The 18,624-nt window shown below is 30.7% G+C and overlaps 1 pseudogene across 1 annotated transcript in view; it reads left to right on the top strand.

Annotated features, from left to right (window-relative positions):
* The window catches only part of LOC308395915 (F-BAR and double SH3 domains protein 2-like), a 52,298-nt pseudogene that overhangs the window by 16,004 nt on the left and 17,670 nt on the right, over positions 1-18,624 (top strand). The window lies entirely within an intron of this gene.

Here is an 18,624-nt window from a genome sequence, read left to right as displayed (position 1 = left end):
TAACTTTCTTGCACTGAGGTCTGTTTGTTGCAAATATCTTTGACTTGCTTATATGTTTTATAATGTTTATGTGTGTATTTTTGTCTTGTATTGCTGGTAAGTAACTTTCTTGCACTGAGGTCTGTTTGTTGCAAATATCTTTGACTTGTTTTTATGTCTTTTAATGTTTATGTGTGTATGTATGTCTTCAATTGCTGTTAAGTAACTTTCTTGCACTGAGGTCTGTTTATTGCAAATATCTTTGACTTGTTTTTATGTCTTATAATGTTTATGTGTGTATTTATGTCTGGTATTGCTGTTAAATGTGTATTTATGTCTTGTATTGCTGGTAAGTAACTTTCTTGCACTGAGGTCTGTTTATTGCAAATATCTTTGACTTGTTTTTATGTCTTATAATGTTTATGTCTGTATGTATGTCTTCAATTGCTGTTAAGTAACTTTCTTGCACTGAGGTCTGTTTGTTGCAAATATCTTTGACCTGTTTTTATGTCTTATAATGTTTATATTTGTACTTATGTGTTGCATTGCTGGTAAGTAACTTTCTTTCACTGAGGTCTGTTTATTGCAAATATCTTTGACTTGTTTTTATGTCTTATAATGTTTATGTGTGTATTTATGTCTGGTATTGCTGTTAAATGTGTATTTATGTCTTGTATTGCTGGTAAGTAACTTTCTTGCACTGAGGTCTGTTTATTGCAAATATCTTTGACTTGTTTTTATGTCTTATAATGTTTATGTCTGTATGTATGTCTTCAATTGCTGTTAAGTAACTTTCTTGCACTGAGGTCTGTTTGTTGCAAATATCTTTGACTTGTTTTTATGTCTTATAATGTTTATGTCTGTATGTATGTCTTCAATTGCTGTTAAGTAACTTTCTTGCACTGAGGTCTGTCTGTTGCAAATATCTTTGACCTGTTTTTATGTCTTATAATGTTTATGTCTGTATGTATGTCTTCAATTGCTGTTAAGTAACTTTCTTGCACTGAGGTCTGTTTGTTGCAAATATCTTTGACCTGTTTTTATGTCTTATAATGTTTATATTTGTACTTATGTCTTGTATTGCTGGTAAGTAACTTTCTTGCACTGAGGTCTGTTTATTGCAAATATCTTTGACTTGTGTTTATGTCTTATAATGTTTATGTCTGTATGTATGTCTTCAATTGCTGTTAACTAACTTTCTTGCACTGAGGTCTGTTTGTTGCAAATATCTTTGACCTTTTTTTATGTCTTATAATGTTTATGTGTGTATTTATGTCTTGTATTGTTGGTAAGTAACTTTCTTGCACTGAGATCTGTTTGTTGCAAATATCTTTGACCTTTTTTTATGTCTTATAATGTTTATATTTGTACTTATGTCTTGTATTGCTGGTAAGTAACTTTCTTGCACTAAGGTCTGTTTATTGCAAATATCTTTGACCTGTTTTTATGTCTTATAATGTTTATGTCTGTATGTATGTCTTCAATTGCTGTTAAGTAACTTTCTTGCACTGAGGTCTGTTTGTTGCAAATATCTTTGACTTGCTTTTATGTCTTATAATGTTTATGTGTGTATTTATGTCTGGTATTGCTGTTAAATGTGTATTTATGTCTTGTATTGCTGTTAAGTAACTTTCTTGCACTGAGGTCTGTTTCTTGCAAATATCTTTGACCTGTTTTTATGTCTTATAATGTTTATATTTGTACTTATGTGTTGTATTGCTGGTAAGTAACTTTCTTGCACTGAGGTCTGTTTGTTGCAAATATCTTTGACTTGTTTTTATGTCTTATAATGTTTATGTCTGTATGTATGTCTTCAATTGCTGTTAAGTAACTTTCTTGCACTGAGGTCTGTTTGTTGCAAATATCTTTGACTTGTTTTTATGTCTTATAATGTTTATGTCTGTATGTATGTCTTCAATTGCTGTTAAGTAACTTTCTTGCACTGAGGTCTGTTTGTTGCAAATATCTTTGACTTGTTTTTATCTCTTATAATGTTTATGTCTGTATGTATGTCTTCAATTGCTGTTAAGTAACTTTCTTGCACTGAGGTCTGTTTGTTGCAAATATAATTGACCTGTTTTTATGTCTTATAATGTTTATATTTGTACTTATGTGTTGTATTGCTGGTAAGTAACTTTCTTGCACTGAGGTCTGTTTGTTGCAAATATCTTTGACTTGTTTTTATGTCTTATAATGTTTATGTCTGTATGTATGTCTTCAATTGCTGTTAAGTAACTTTCTTGCACTGAGGTCTGTTTGTTGCAAATATCTTTGACTTGTTTTTATGTCTTGTAATGTTTATGTCTGTATGTATGTCTTCAATTGCTGTTAAGTAACTTTCTTGCACTGAGGTCTGTTTGTTGCAAATATCTTTGACTTGCTTTTATGTCTTATAATGTTTATGTCTGTATGTATGTCTTCAATTGCTGTTAAGTAACTTTCTTGCACTGAGGTCTGTTTGTTGCAAATATCTTTGACTTGTTTTTATGTCTTATAATGTTTATGTCTGTATGTATGTCTTCAATTGCTGTTAAGTAACTTTCTTGCACTGAAGTCTGTTTGTTGCAAATATCTTTGACTTGCTTTTATGTCTTATAATGTTTATGTGTGTATTTATGTCTGGTATTGCTGTTAAACGTGTATTTATGTCTTGTATTGCTGGTAAGTAACTTTCTTGCACTGAGGTCTGTTTATTGCGAATATCTTTGACTTGTTTTTATGTCTTTTAATGTTTATGTGTGTGTGTATGTCTTCAATTGCTGTTAAGTAACTTTCTTGCACTGAGGTCTGTTTGTTGCAAATATCTTTGACCTGTTTTTATGTCTTATAATGTTTATATTTGTACTTATGTGTTGCATTGCTGGTAAGTAACTTTCTTGCACTGAGGTCTGTTTGTTGCAAATATCTTTGACTTGTTTTTATGTCTTATAATGTTTATGTGTGTATTTATGTCTGGTATTGCTGTTAAATGTGTATTTATGTCTTGTATTGCTGGTAAGTAACTTTCTTGCACTGAGGTCTGTTTATTGCAAATATCTTTGACTTGTTTTTATGTCTTATAATGTTTATGTGTGTATTTATGTCTTGTAATGATTATGTGTGTATGTATGTCTTGTATTGCTGGTAAGTAACTTTCTTGCACTGAGGTCTGTTTGTTGCAAATATCTTTGACCTGTTTTTATGTCTTGTAATGTTTATGTGTGTATTTATGTGTTGCATTGCTGGTAAGTAACTTTCTTGCACTGAGGTCTGTTTGTTGCAAATATCTTTGACTTGTTTTTATGTCTTGTAATGTTTATGTGTGTATTTATGTCTTGTATTGCTGGTAAGTAACTTTCTTGCACTGAGGTCTGTTTGTTGCAAATATCTTTGACTTGTTTTTATGTCTTATAATGTTTATGTCTGTATGTATGTCTTCAATTGCTGTTAAGTAACTTTCTTGCACTGAGGTCTGTTTGTTGCAAATATCTTTGACCTGTTTTTATGTCTTATAATGTTTATATTTGTACTTATGTGTTGCATTGCTGGTAAGTAACTTTCTTGCACTGAGGTCTGTTTGTTGCAAATATCTTTGACTTGTTTTTATGTCTTATAATGTTTATGTGTGTATTTATGTCTGGTATTGCTGTTAAATGTGTATTTATGTCTTATAATGTTTATGTCTGTATGTATGTCTTGTATTGCTGGTAAGTAACTTTCTTGCACTGAGGTCTGTTTATTGCAAATATCTTTGACTTGTTTTTATGTCTTATAATGTTTATGTCTGTATGTATGTCTTCAATTGCTGTTAAGTAACTTTCTTGCACTGAGGTCTGTTTGTTGCAAATATCTTTGACCTGTTTTTATGTCTTATAATGTTTATATTTGTACTTATGTGTTGCATTGCTGGTAAGTAACTTTCTTTCACTGAGGTCTGTTTATTGCAAATATCTTTGACTTGTTTTTATGTCTTATAATGTTTATGTCTGTATGTATGTCTTCAATTGCTGTTAAGTAACTTTCTTGCACTGAGGTCTGTTTGTTGCAAATATCTTTGACTTGTTTTTATGTCTTATAATGTTTATGTCTGTATGTATGTCTTCAATTGCTGTTAAGTAACTTTCTTGCACTGAGGTCTGTCTGTTGCAAATATCTTTGACCTGTTTTTATGTCTTATAATGTTTATATTTGTACTTATGTGTTGCATTGCTGGTAAGTAACTTTCTTGCACTGAGGTCTGTTTGTTGCAAATATCTTTGACTTGCTTTTATGTCTTATAATGTTTATGTGTATTTATGTCTGGTATTGCTGTTAAATGTGTATTTATGTCTTGTATTGCTGGTAAGTAACTTTCTTGCACTGAGGTCTGTTCATTGCGAATATCTTTGACTTGTTTTTATGTCTTTTAATGTTTATGTGTGTATGTATGTCTTCAATTGCTGTTAAGTAACTTTCTTGCACTGAGGTCTGTTTGTTGCAAATATCTTTGACTTGTTTTTATGTCTTATAATGTTTATATTTGTATTTATGTCTTGTATTGCTGGTAAGTAACTTTCTTGCACTGAGGTCTGTTTGTCGCAAATATCTTTGCCTTGTTTTTATGTCTTATAATGTTTATGTCTGTATGTATGTCTTCAATTGCTGTTAAGTAACTTTCTTGCACTGAAGTCTGTTTGTTGCAAATATCTTTGACTTGCTTTTATGTCTTATAATGTTTATGTGTGTATTTATGTCTGGTATTGCTGTTAAACGTGTATTTATGTCTTGTATTGCTGGTAAGTAACTTTCTTGCACTGAGGTCTGTTTGTTGCAAATATCTTTGACTTGCTTATATGTTTTATAATGTTTATGTGTGTATTTATGTCTTGTATTGCTGGTAAGTAACTTTCTTGCACTGAGGTCTGTTTGTTGCAAATATCTTTGACCTGTTTTTATGTCTTATAATGTTTATATTTGTACTTATGTGTTGCATTGCTGGTAAGTAACTTTCTTGCACTGAGGTCTGTTTGTTGCAAATATCTTTGACTTGCTTATATGTTTTATAATGTTTATGTGTGTATTTATGTCTTGTATTGCTGGTAAGTAACTTTCTTGCACTGAGGTCTGTTTGTTGCAAATATCTTTGACTTGTTTTTATGTCTTACAGTGTTTATGTGTGTATTTATGTCTTGTATTGCTGGTAAGTAACTTTCTTGCACTGAGGTCTGTTTGTTGCAAATATCTTTGACCTGTTTTTATGTCTTATAATGTTTATATTTGTACTTATGTGTTGCATTGCTGGTAAGTAACTTTCTTGCACTGAGGTCTGTTTGTTGCAAATATCTTTGACTTGCTTATATGTTTTATAATGTTTATGTGTGTATTTATGTCTTGTATTGCTGGTAAGTAACTTTCTTGCACTGAGGTCTGTTTGTTGCAAATATCTTTGACTTATTTTTATGTCTTACAGTGTTTATGTGTGTATTTATGTCTTGTATTGCTGGTAAGTAACTTTCTTGCACTGAGGTCTGTTTGTTGCAAATATCTTTGACCTGTTTTTATGTCTTATAATGTTTATATTTGTACTTATGTGTTGCATTGCTGGTAAGTAACTTTCTTGCACTGAGGTCTGTTTGTTGCAAATATCTTTGACTTGCTTATATGTTTTATAATGTTTATGTGTGTATTTATGTCTTGTATTGCTGGTAAGTAACTTTCTTGCACTGAGGTCTGTTTGTTGCAAATATCTTTGACTTGTTTTTATGTCTTTTAATGTTTATGTGTGTATGTATGTCTTCAATTGCTGTTAAGTAACTTTCTTGCACTGAGGTCTGTTTGTTGCAAATATCTTTGACTTGTTTTTATGTCTTGTAATGTTTATGTGTGTATTTATGTCTTGTATTGCTGTTAAGTAACTTTCTTGCACTGAGGTCTGTTTATTGCAAATATCTTTGACTTGTTTTTATGTCTTATAATGTTTATGTGTGTATTTATGTCTGGTATTGCTGTTAAATGTGTATTTATGTCTTGTATTGCTGGTAAGTAACTTTCTTGCACTGAGGTCTGTTTGTTGCAAATATCTTTGACTTGTTTTTATGTCTTATAATGTTTATGTCTGTATGTATGTCTTCAATTGCTGTTAAGTAACTTTCTTGCACTGAGGTCTGTCTGTTGCAAATATCTTTGACCTGTTTTTATGTCTTATAATGTTTATATTTGTACTTATGTGTTGCATTGCTGGTAAGTAACTTTCTTGCACTGAGGTCTGTTCATTGCGAATATCTTTGACTTGCTTTTATGTCTTATAATGTTTATGTGTGTATTTATGTCTGGTATTGCTGTTAAATGTGTATTTATGTCTTGTATTGCTGGTAAGTAACTTTCTTGCACTGAGGTCTGTTCATTGCGAATATCTTTGACTTGCTTTTATGTCTTATAATGTTTATGTGTGTATTTATGTCTTGTATTGCTGGTAAGTAACTTTCTTGCACTGAGGTCTGTTTGTCGCAAATATCTTTGCCTTGTTTTTATGTCTTATAATGTTTATGTCTGTATGTATTTCTTCAATTGCTGTTAAGTAACTTTCTTGCACTGAGGTCTGTTTGTTGCAAATATCTTTGACTTGTTTTTATGTCTTATAATGTTTATATTTGTACTTATGTCTTGTATTGCTGGTAAGTAACTTTCTTGCACTTAGGTCTGTTTATTGCAAATATCTTTGACCTGTTTTTATGTCTTATAATGTTTATATTTGTACTTATGTCTTGTATTGCTGGTAAGTAACTTTCTTGCACTGAGGTCTGTTTGTTGCAAATATCTTTGACCTTTTTTTATGTCTTCTAATGTTTATGTGTGTATTTATGTCTTCTAATGATTATGTGTGTATTTATGTCTTGGATTGCTGGTAAGTAACTTTCTTGCACTGAGGTCTGTTTATTGCAAATATCTTTGACTTGTGTTTATGTTTTATAATGTTTATGTCTGTATGTATGTCTTCAATTGCTGTTAACTAACTTTCTTGCACTGAGGTCTGTTTGTTGCAAATATCTTTGACTTGTTTTTATGTTTTATAATGTTTATGTGTGTATTTATGTCTTGTATTGCTGGTAAGTAACTTTCTTGCACTGAGGTCTGTTTGTTGCAAATATCTTTGACCTGTTTTTATGTCTTATAATGTTTATATTTGTACTTATGTGTTGCATTGCTGGTAAGTAACTTTCTTGCACTGAGGTCTGTTTGTTGCAAATATCTTTGACCTGTTTTTATGTCTTATAATGTTTATATTTGTACTTATGTCTTGTATTGCTGGTAAGTAACTTTCTTGCACTGAGGTCTGTTTGTTGCAAACATCTTTGACTTGCTTTTATGTCTTATAATGTTTATGTGTGTATTTATGTCTGGTATTGCTGTTAAATGTGTACTTATGTCTTGTATTGCTGGTAAGTAACTTTCTTGCACTGAGGTCTGTTTGTTGCAAATATCTTTGACCTGTTTTTATGTCTTATAATGTTTATGTCTGTATGTATGTCTTCAATTGCTGTTAAGTAACTTTCTTGCACTGAGGTCTGTTTGTTGCAAATATCTTTGACCTGTTTTTATGTCTTATAATGTTTATGTCTGTATGTATGTCTTCAATTGCTGTTAAGTAACTTTCTTGCACTGAGGTCTGTTTGTTGCAAATATCTTTGACCTGTTTTTATGTCTTATAATGTTTATGTGTGTATGTATGTCTTGTATTGCTGGTAAGTAACTTTCTTGCACTGAGGTCTGTTTATTGCAAATATCTTTGACCTGTTTTTATGTCTTATAATGTTTATATTTGTACTTATGTGTTGTATTGCTGGTAAGTAACTTTCTTGCACTTAGGTCTGTTTATTGCAAATATCTTTGACCTGTTTTTATGTCTTATAATGTTTATATTTGTACTTATGTGTTGTATTGCTGGTAAGTAACTTTCTTGCACTGAGGTCTGTTTGTTGCAAATATCTTTGACTTGTTTTTATGTCTTATAATGTTTATGTCTGTATGTATGTCTTCAATTGCTGTTAAGTAACTTTCTTGCACTGAGGTCTGTTTGTTGCAAATATCTTTGACTTGTTTTTATGTCTTATAATGTTTATGTCTGTATGTATGTCTTCAATTGCTGTTAAGTAACTTTCTTGCACTGAGGTCTGTTTGTTGCAAATATCTTTGACTTGTTTTTATCTCTTATAATGTTTATGTGTGTATTTATGTCTGGTATTGCTGTTAAATGTGTATTTATGTCTTGTATTACTGGTAAGTAACTTTCTTTCACTGAGGTCTGTTTGTTGCAAATATCTTTGACTTGCTTTTATGTCTTATAATGTTTATCTGTGTATTTATGTCTGGTATTGCTGTTAAATGTGTATTTATGTCTTGTATTGCTGTTAAGTAACTTTCTTGCACTGAGGTCTGTTTGTTGCAAATATCTTTGACCTGTTTTTATGTCTTATAATGTTTATATTTGTACTTATGTGTTGTATTGCTGGTAAGTAACTTTCTTGCACTGAGGTCTGTTTGTTGCAAATATCTTTGACTTGTTTTTATGTCTTATAATGTTTATGTCTGTATGTATGTCTTCAATTGCTGTTAAGTAACTTTCTTGCACTGAAGTCTGTTTGTTGCAAATATCTTTGACTTGCTTTTATGTCTTATAATGTTTATGTGTGTATTTATGTCTGGTATTGCTGTTAAGTAACTTTCTTGCACTGAGGTCTGTTTATTGCAAATATAATTGACCTGTTTTTATGTCTTATAATGTTTATATTTGTACTTATGTGTTGTATTGCTGGTAAGTAACTTTCTTGCACTGAGGTCTGTTTGTTGCAAATATCTTTGACTTGTTTTTATGTCTTATAATGTTTATGTCTGTATGTATGTCTTCAATTGCTGTTAAGTAACTTTCTTGCACTGAGGTCTGTTTGTTGCAAATATCTTTGACCTGTTTTTATATCTTATAATGTTTATATTTGTACTTATGTGTTGTATTGCTGGTAAGTAACTTTCTTGCACTGAGGTCTGTTTGTTGCAAATATCTTTGACCTGTTTTTATATCTTATAATGTTTATATTTGTACTTATGTCTTGTATTGCTGGTAAGTAACTTTCTTGCACTTAGGTCTGTTTATTGCAAATATCTTTGACCTGTTTTTATGTCTTATAATGTTTATGTGTGTATTTATGTCTGGTATTGCTGTTAAATGTGTATTTATGTCTTGTATTGCTGGTAAGTAACTTTCTTGCACTGAGGTCTGTTTATTGCGAATATCTTTGACTTGTTTTTATGTCTTTCAATGTTTATGTGTGTATGTATGTCTTCAATTGCTGTTAAGTAACTTTCTTGCACTGAGGTCTGTTTGTTGCAAATATCTTTGACTTCTTTTTATGTCTTCTAATGTTTATGTGTGTATTTATGTCTTGTAATGATTATGTGTGTATGTATGTCTTGTATTGCTGGTAAGTAACTTTCTTGCACTGAGGTCTGTTTGTTGCAAATATCTTTGACCTGTTTTTATGTCTTATAATGTTTATATTTGTACTTATGTGTTGTATTGCTGTTAAGTAACTTTCTTGCACTGAGGTCTGTTTGTTGCAAATATCTTTGACTTGCTTTTATGTCTTATAATGTTTATGTGTGTATTTATGTCTGGTATTGCTGTTAAATGTGTATTTATGTCTTGTATTGCTGGTAAGTAACTTTCTTGCACTGAGGTCTGTTTGTTGCAAATATCTTTGACTTCTTTTTATGTCTTCTAATGTTTATGTGTGTATTTATGTCTTGTAATGATTATGTGTGTATGTATGTCTTGTATTGCTGGTAAGTAACTTTCTTGCACTGAGGTCTGTTTGTTGCAAATATCTTTGACCTGTTTTTATGTCTTATAATGTTTATATTTGTACTTATGTCTTCAATTGCTGTTAAGTAACTTTCTTGCACTGAGGTCTGTTTGTTGCAAATATCTTTGACTTCTTTTTATGTCTTCTAATGTTTATGTGTGTATTTATGTCTTGTAATGATTATGTGTGTATGTATGTCTTGTATTGCTGGTAAGTAACTTTCTTGCACTGAGGTCTGTTTATTGCGAATATCTTTGACTTGTTTTTATGTCTTTCAATGTTTATGTGTGTATGTATGTCTTCAATTGCTCTTAAGTAACTTTCTTGCACTGAGGTCTGTTTGTTGCAAATATCTTTGACTTGTTTTTATGTCTTATAATGTTTATGTCTGTATGTATGTCTTCAATTGCTGTTAAGTAACTTTCTTGCACTGAGGTCTGTTTGTTGCAAATATCTTTGACCTGTTTTTATGTCTTATAATGTTTATATTTGTACTTATATCTTGTATTGCTGGTAAGTAACTTTCTTGCACTGAGGTCTGTTTGTTGCAAATATCTTTGACTTGTTTTTATGTCTTTTAATGTTTATGTGTGTATGTATGTCTTCAATTGCTCTTAAGTAACTTTCTTGCACTGAGGTCTGCTTGTTGCAAATATCTTTGACTTGTTTTTATGTCTTCTAATGTTTATGTGTGTATTTATGTCTTGTAATGATTATGTGTGTATGTATGTCTTGGATTGCTGGTAAGTAACTTTCTTGCACTGAGGTCTGTTTGTTGCAAATATCTTTGACCTGTTTTTATGTCTTATAATGTTTATATTTGTACTTATGTCTTGTATTGCTGGTAAGTAACTTTCTTGCACTTAGGTCTGTTTATTGCAAATATCTTTGACCTGTTTTTATGTCTTATAATGTTTATATTTGTACTTATGTCTTGTATTGCTGGTAAGTAACTTTCTTGCGCTGAGGTCTGTTTGTTGCAAATATCTTTGACTTGTTTTTATGTCTTATAATGTTTATGTCTGTATGTATGTCTTCAATTGCTGTTAAGTAACTTTCTTGCACTGAGGTCTGTTTGTTGCAAATATCTTTGACTTGTTTTTATGTCTTATAATGTTTATGTGTGTATTTATGTCTTTTATTGCTGGTAAGTAACTTTCTTGCACTGAGGTCTGTTTATTGCGTATATCTTTGACTTGTTTTTATGTCTTTCAATGTTTATGTGTGTATGTATGTCTTCAATTGCTCTTAAGTAACTTTGTTGCACTGAGGTCTGTTTATTGCAAATATCTTTGACCTGTTTTTATGTCTTATAATGTTTATATTTGTACTTTTGTCTTGTATTGCTGGTAAGTAACTTTCTTGCACTGAGGTCTGTTTATTGCAAATATCTTTGACCTGTTTTTATGTCTTATAATGTTTATATTTGTACTTATGTCTTGTATTGCTGGTAAGTAACTTTCTTGCACTGAGGTCTGTTTGTTGCAAATATCTTTGACCTTTTTTTATGTCTTCTAATGTTTATTTGTGTATTTATGTCTTCTAATGATTATGTGTGTATTTATGTCTTGTATTGCTGGTAAGTAACTTTCTTGCACTGAGGTCTGTTTATTGCAAATATCTTTGACTTGTTTTTATGTTTTATAATGTTTATGTGTGTATTTATGTCTTGTATTGTTGGTAAGTAACTTTCTTGCACTGAGGTCTGTTTGTTGCAAATATCTTTGACCTTTTTTTATGTCTTATAATGTTTATATTTGTACTTATGTCTTGTATTGCTGGTAAGTAACTTTCTTGCACTAAGGTCTGTTTATTGCAAATATCTTTGACCTGTTTTTATGTCTTATAATGTTTATGTCTGTATGTATGTCTTCAATTGCTGTTAAGTAACTTTCTTGCACTGAGGTCTGTTTGTTGCAAATATCTTTGACTTGCTTTTATGTCTTATAATGTTTATGTGTGTATTTATGTCTGGTATTGCTGTTAAATGTGTATTTATGTCTTGTATTGCTGTTAAGTAACTTTCTTGCACTGAGGTCTGTTTCTTGCAAATATCTTTGACCTGTTTTTATGTCTTATAATGTTTATATTTGTACTTATGTGCTGTATTGCTGGTAAGTAACTTTCTTGCACTGAGGTCTGTTTGTTGCAAATATCTTTGACTTGTTTTTATGTCTTATAATGTTTATGTCTGTATGTATGTCTTCAATTGCTGTTAAGTAACTTTCTTGCACTGAGGTCTGTTTGTTGCAAATATCTTTGACTTGTTTTTATGTCTTATAATGTTTATATTTGTACTTATGTGTTGTATTGCTGGTAAGTAACTTTCTTGCACTGAGGTCTGTTTGTTGCAAATATCTTTGACTTGTTTTTATGTCTTATAATGTTTATGTCTGTATGTATGTCTTCAATTGCTGTTAAGTAACTTTCTTGCACTGAGGTCTGTTTGTTGCAAATATCTTTGACTTGTTTTTATGTCTTATAATGTTTATATTTGTACTTATGTGTTGTATTGCTGGTAAGTAACTTTCTTGCACTGAGGTCTGTTTGTTGCAAATATCTTTGACTTGTTTTTATGTCTTATAATGTTTATGTCTGTATGTATGTCTTCAATTGCTGTTAAGTAACTTTCTTGCACTGAAGTCTGTTTGTTGCAAATATCTTTGACTTGCTTTTATGTCTTATAATGTTTATGTGTGTATTTATGTCTGGTATTGCTGTTAAGTAACTTTCTTGCACTGAGGTCTGTTTGTTGCAAATATCTTTGACCTGTTTTTATGTCTTATAATGTTTATATTTGTACTTATGTGTTGTATTGCTGGTAAGTAACTTTCTTGCACTGAGGTCTGTTTATTGCAAATATAATTGACCTGTTTTTATGTCTTATAATGTTTATATTTGTACTTATGTGTTGTATTGCTGGTAAGTAACTTTCTTGCACTGAGGTCTGTTTGTTGCAAATATCTTTGACTTGTTTTTATGTCTTATAATGTTTATGTCTGTATGTATGTCTTCAATTGCTGTTAAGTAACTTTCTTGCACTGAGGTCTGTTTGTTGCAAATATCTTTGACTTGCTTTTATGTCTTATAATGTTTATGTCTGTATGTATGTCTTCAATTGCTGTTAAGTAACTTTCTTGCACTGAGGTCTGTTTGTTGCAAATATCTTTGACTTGTTTTTATGTCTTATAATGTTTATGTCTGTATGTATGTCTTCAATTGCTGTTAAGTAACTTTCTTGCACTGAAGTCTGTTTGTTGCAAATATCTTTGACTTGCTTTTATGTCTTATAATGTTTATGTGTGTATTTATGTCTGGTATTGCTGTTAAACGTGTATTTATGTCTTGTATTGCTGGTAAGTAACTTTCTTGCACTGAGGTCTGTTTATTGCGAATATCTTTGACTTGTTTTTATGTCTTTTAATGTTTTAGTGTGTGTGTATGTATGTCTTCAATTGCTGTTAAGTAACTTTCTTGCACTGAGGTCTGTTTGTTGCAAATATCTTTGACCTGTTTTTATCTCTTATAATGTTTATATTTGTACTTATGTCTTGTATTGCTGGTAAGTAACTTTCTTGCACTGAGGTCTGTTTGTTGCAAATATCTTTGACTTGTTTTTATGTCTTTTAATGTTTATGTGTGTATGTATGTCTTCAATTGCTGTTAAGTAACTTTCTTGCACTGAGGTCTGTTTGTTGCAAATATCTTTGACTTGTTTTTATGTCTTGTAATGTTTATGTGTGTATTTATGTCTTGTATTGCTGGTAAGTAACTTTCTTGCACTGAGGTCTGTTTGTTGCAAATATCTTTGACCTGTTTTTATGTCTTATAATGTTTATATTTGTACTTATGTGTTGCATTGCTGGTAAGTAACTGTCTTTCACTGAGGTCTGTTTATTGCAAATATCTTTGACTTGTTTTTATGTCTTATAATGTTTATGTGTGTATTTATGTCTGGTATTGCTGTTAAATGTGTATTTATGTCTTGTATTGCTGGTAAGTAACTTTCTTGCACTGAGGTCTGTTTATTGCAAATATCTTTGACTTGTTTTTATGTCTTATAATGTTTATGTCTGTATGTATGTCTTCAATTGCTGTTAAGTAACTTTCTTGCACTGAGGTCTGTTTGTTGCAAATATCTTTGACCTGTTTTTATGTCTTATAATGTTTATATTTGTACTTATGTGTTGCATTGCTGGTAAGTAACTTTCTTTCACTGAGGTCTGTTTATTGCAAATATCTTTGACTTGTTTTTATGTCTTATAATGTTTATGTGTGTATTTATGTCTGGTATTGCTGTTAAATGTGTATTTATGTCTTGTATTGCTGGTAAGTAACTTTCTTGCACTGAGGTCTGTTTATTGCAAATATCTTTGACTTGTTTTTATGTCTTATAATGTTTATGTCTGTATGTATGTCTTCAATTGCTGTTAAGTAACTTTCTTGCACTGAGGTCTGTTTGTTGCAAATATCTTTGACTTGTTTTTATGTCTTATAATGTTTATGTCTGTATGTATGTCTTCAATTGCTGTTAAGTAACTTTCTTGCACTGAGGTCTGTCTGTTGCAAATATCTTTGACCTGTTTTTATGTCTTATAATGTTTATATTTGTACTTATGTGTTGCATTGCTGGTAAGTAACTTTCTTGCACTGAGGTCTGTTTGTTGCAAATATCTTTGACTTGTTTTTATGTCTTTTAATGTTTATGTGTGTATGTATGTCTTCAATTGCTGTTAAGTAACTTTCTTGCACTGAGGTCTGTTTGTTGCAAATATCTTTGACTTGTTTTTATGTCTTATAATGTTTATGTGTGTATTTATGTCTTGTATTGCTGGTAAGTAACTTTCTTGCACTGAGGTCTGTTTGTCGCAAATATCTTTGCCTTGTTTTTATGTCTTATAATGTTTATGTCTGTATGTATGTCTTCAATTGCTGTTAAGTAACTTTCTTGCACTGAGGTCTGTTTGTTGCAAATATCTTTGACTTGTTTTTATGTCTTTCAATGTTTATGTGTGTATGTATGTCTTCAATTGCTCTTAAGTAACTTTGTTGCACTGAGGTCTGTTTGTTGCAAATATCTTTGACTTGTTTTTATGTCTTATAATGTTTATATTTGTATTTATGTCTTGTATTGCTGGTAAGTAACTTTCTTGCACTGAGGTCTGTTTGTCGCAAATATCTTTGCCTTGTTTTTATGTCTTATAATGTTTATGTCTGTATGTATGTCTTCAATTGCTGTTAAGTAACTTTCTTGCACTGAGGTCTGTTTGTTGCAAATATCTTTGACCTTTTTTTATGTCTTGTAATGTTTATGTGTGTATGTATGTCTTCAATTGCTCTTAAGTAACTTTCTTGCACTGAGGTCTGTTTGTTGCAAATATCTTTGACCTTTTTTTATGTCTTGTAATGTTTATGTGTGTATGTATGTCTTCAATTGCTCTTAAGTAACTTTCTTGCACTGAGGTCTGTTTGTTGCAAATATCTTTGACTTGTTTTTATGTCTTTCAATGTTTATGTGTGTATGTATGTCTTCAATTGCTCTTAAGTAACTTTCTTGCACTGAGGTCTGTTTGTTGCAAATATCTTTGACCTTTTTTTATGTCTTGTAATGTTTATGTGTGTATTTATGTCTTCTAATGATTATGTGTGTATTTATGTCTTCAATTGCTGTTAACTAACTTTCTTGCACTGAGGTCTGTTTGTTGCAAATATCTTTGACTTGTTTTTATGTTTTATAATGTTTATGTGTGTATTTATGTCTTGTATTGCTGGTAAGTAACTTTCTTGCACTGAGGTCTGTTTGTTGCAAATATCTTTGACCTGTTTTTATGTCTTATAATGTTTATATTTGTACTTATGTCTTGTATTGCTGGTAAGTAACTTTCTTGCACTAAGGTTTGTTTATTGCAAATATCTTTGACCTGTTTTTATGTCTTATAATGTTTATGTCTGTATGTATGTCTTCAATTGCTGTTAAGTAACTTTCTTGCACTGAGGTCTGTTTGTTGCAAACATCTTTGACTTGCTTTTATGTCTTATAATGTTTATGTGTGTATTTATGTCTTGTATTGCTGGTAAGTAACTTTCTTGCACTGAGGTCTGTTTGTTGCAAATATCTTTGACCTGTTTTTATGTCTTATAATGTTTATGTCTGTATGTATGTCTTCAATTGCTGTTAAGTAACTCTCTTGCACTGAGGTCTGTTTGTTGCAAATATCTTTGACTTGCTTTTATGTCTTCTAATGTTTATGTGTCTATTTATGTCTTATAATGTTTATGTGTGTATGTATGTCTTGTATTGCTGGTAAGTAACTTTCTTGCACTGAGGTCTGTTTATTGCAAATATCTTTGACCTGTTTTTATGTCTTATAATGTTTATATTTGTACTTATGTGTTGTATTGCTGGTAAGTAACTTTCTTGCACTGAGGTCTGTTTGTTGCAAATATCTTTGACTTGTTTTTATGTCTTATAATGTTTATGTCTGTATGTATGTCTTCAATTGCTGTTAAGTAACTTTCTTGCACTGAAGTCTGTTTGTTGCAAATATCTTTGACTTGCTTTTATGTCTTATAATGTTTATGTGTGTATTTATGTCTGGTATTGCTGTTAAGTAACTTTCTTGCACTGAGGTCTGTTTATTGCAAATATAATTGACCTGTTTTTATGTCTTATAATGTTTATATTTGTACTTATGTGTTGTATTGCTGGTAAGTAACTTTCTTGCACTGAGGTCTGTTTGTTGCAAATATCTTTGACTTGTTTTTATGTCTTATAATGTTTATGTCTGTATGTATGTCTTCAATTGCTGTTAAGTAACTTTCTTGCACTGAGGTCTGTTTGTTGCAAATATCTTTGACCTGTTTTTATATCTTATAATGTTTATATTTGTACTTATGTCTTGTATTGCTGGTAAGTAACTTTCTTGCACTGAGGTCTGTTTGTTGCAAATATCTTTGACTTGTTTTTATGTCTTGTAATGTTTATGTGTGTATTTATGTCTTGTATTGCTGGTAAGTAACTTTCTTGCACTGAGGTCTGTTTGTTGCAAATATCTTTGACTTGTTTTTATGTCTTGTAATGTTTATGTGTGTATTTATGTCTTGTATTGCTGGTAAGTAACTTTCTTGCACTGAGGTCTGTTTGTTGCAAATATCTTTGACCTGTTTTTATGTCTTATAATGTTTATATTTGTACTTATGTGTTGCATTGCTGGTAATTAACTTTCTTGCACTGAGGTCTGTTTGTTGCAAATATCTTTGACTTGTTTTTATGTCTTATAATGTTTATGTCTGTATGTATGTCTTCAATTGCTGTTAAGTAACTTTCTTGCACTGAGGTCTGTCTGTTGCAAATATCTTTGACTTGTTTTTATGTCTTATAATGTTTATGTGTGTATTTATGTCTTGTATTGCTGGTAAGTAACTTTCTTGCACTGAGGTCTGTTTGTCGCAAATATCTTTGACTTGTTTTTATGTCTTATAATGTTTATGTCTGTATGTATTTCTTCAATTGCTGTTAAGTAACTTTCTTGCACTGAGGTCTGTTTGTTGCAAATATCTTTGACCTGTTTTTATGTCTTATAATGTTTATATTTGTACTTATGTCTTCAATTGCTGTTAAGTAACTTTCTTGCACTTAGGTCTGTTTATTGCAAATATAATTGAGCTGTTTTTATGTCTTATAATGTTTATATTTGTACTTATGTGTTGTATTGCTGGTAAGTAACTTTCTTGCACTGAGGTCTGTTTGTTGCAAATATCTTTGACTTGTTTTTATGTCTTGTAATGTTTATGTGTGTATTTATGTCTTGTATTGCTGGTAAGTAACTTTCTTGCACTGAGGTCTGTTTGTTGCAAATATCTTTGACCTGTTTTTATGTCTTATAATGTTTATATTTGTACTTATGTGTTGCATTGCTGGTAAGTAACTTTCTTGCACTGAGGTCTGTTTATTGCAAATATCTTTGACTTGTTTTTATGTCTTATAATGTTTATGTGTGTATTTATGTCTGGTATTGCTGTTAAATGTGTATTTATGTCTTGTATTGCTGGTAAGTAACTTTCTTGCACTGAGGTCTGTTTATTGCAAATATCTTTGACTTGTTTTTATGTCTTATAATGTTTATATTTGTACTTATGTGTTGCATTGCTGGTAAGTAACTTTCTTGCACTGAGGTCTGTTTATTGCAAATATCTTTGACTTGTTTTTATGTCTTATAATGTTTATATTTGTACTTATGTGTTGCATTGCTGGTAAGTAACTTTCTTGCACTTAGGTCTGTTTATTGCAAATATCTTTGACCTGTTTTTATGTCTTATAATGTTTATATTTGTACTTATGTGTTGTATTGCTGGTAAGTAACTTTCTTGCACTGAGGTCTGTTTGTTGCAAATATCTTTGACTTGTTTTCATGTCTTATAATGTTTATGTCTGTATGTATGTCTTGTATTGCTGGTAAGTAACTTTCTTGCACTTAGGTCTGTTTGTTGCAAATATCTTTGACTTGTTTTCATGTCTTATAATGTTTATGTCTGTATGTATGTCTTCAATTGCTGTTAACTAACTTTCTTGCACTGAGGTCTGTTTGTTGCAAATATCTTTGACTTGTTTTTATCTCTTATAATGTTTATGTCTGTATGTATGTCTTCAATTGCTGTTAAGTAACTTTCTTGCACTGAGGTCTGTTTGTTGCAAATATCTTTGACCTGTTTTTATGTCTTATAATGTTTATATTTGTACTTATGTGTTGTATTGCTGGTAAGTAACTTTCTTGCACTGAGGTCTGTTTGTTGCAAATATCTTTGACTTGTTTTTATGTCTTATATTGTT

Source organism: Rhamphochromis sp. 'chilingali' (assembly GCF_963969265.1).
Source record: "Rhamphochromis sp. 'chilingali' genome assembly, chromosome: 4".
Classification (NCBI taxonomy): Eukaryota; Metazoa; Chordata; class Actinopteri; order Cichliformes; family Cichlidae; genus Rhamphochromis; species Rhamphochromis sp. 'chilingali'.
This window is presented reverse-complemented; position numbering and strand designations above follow the sequence as displayed.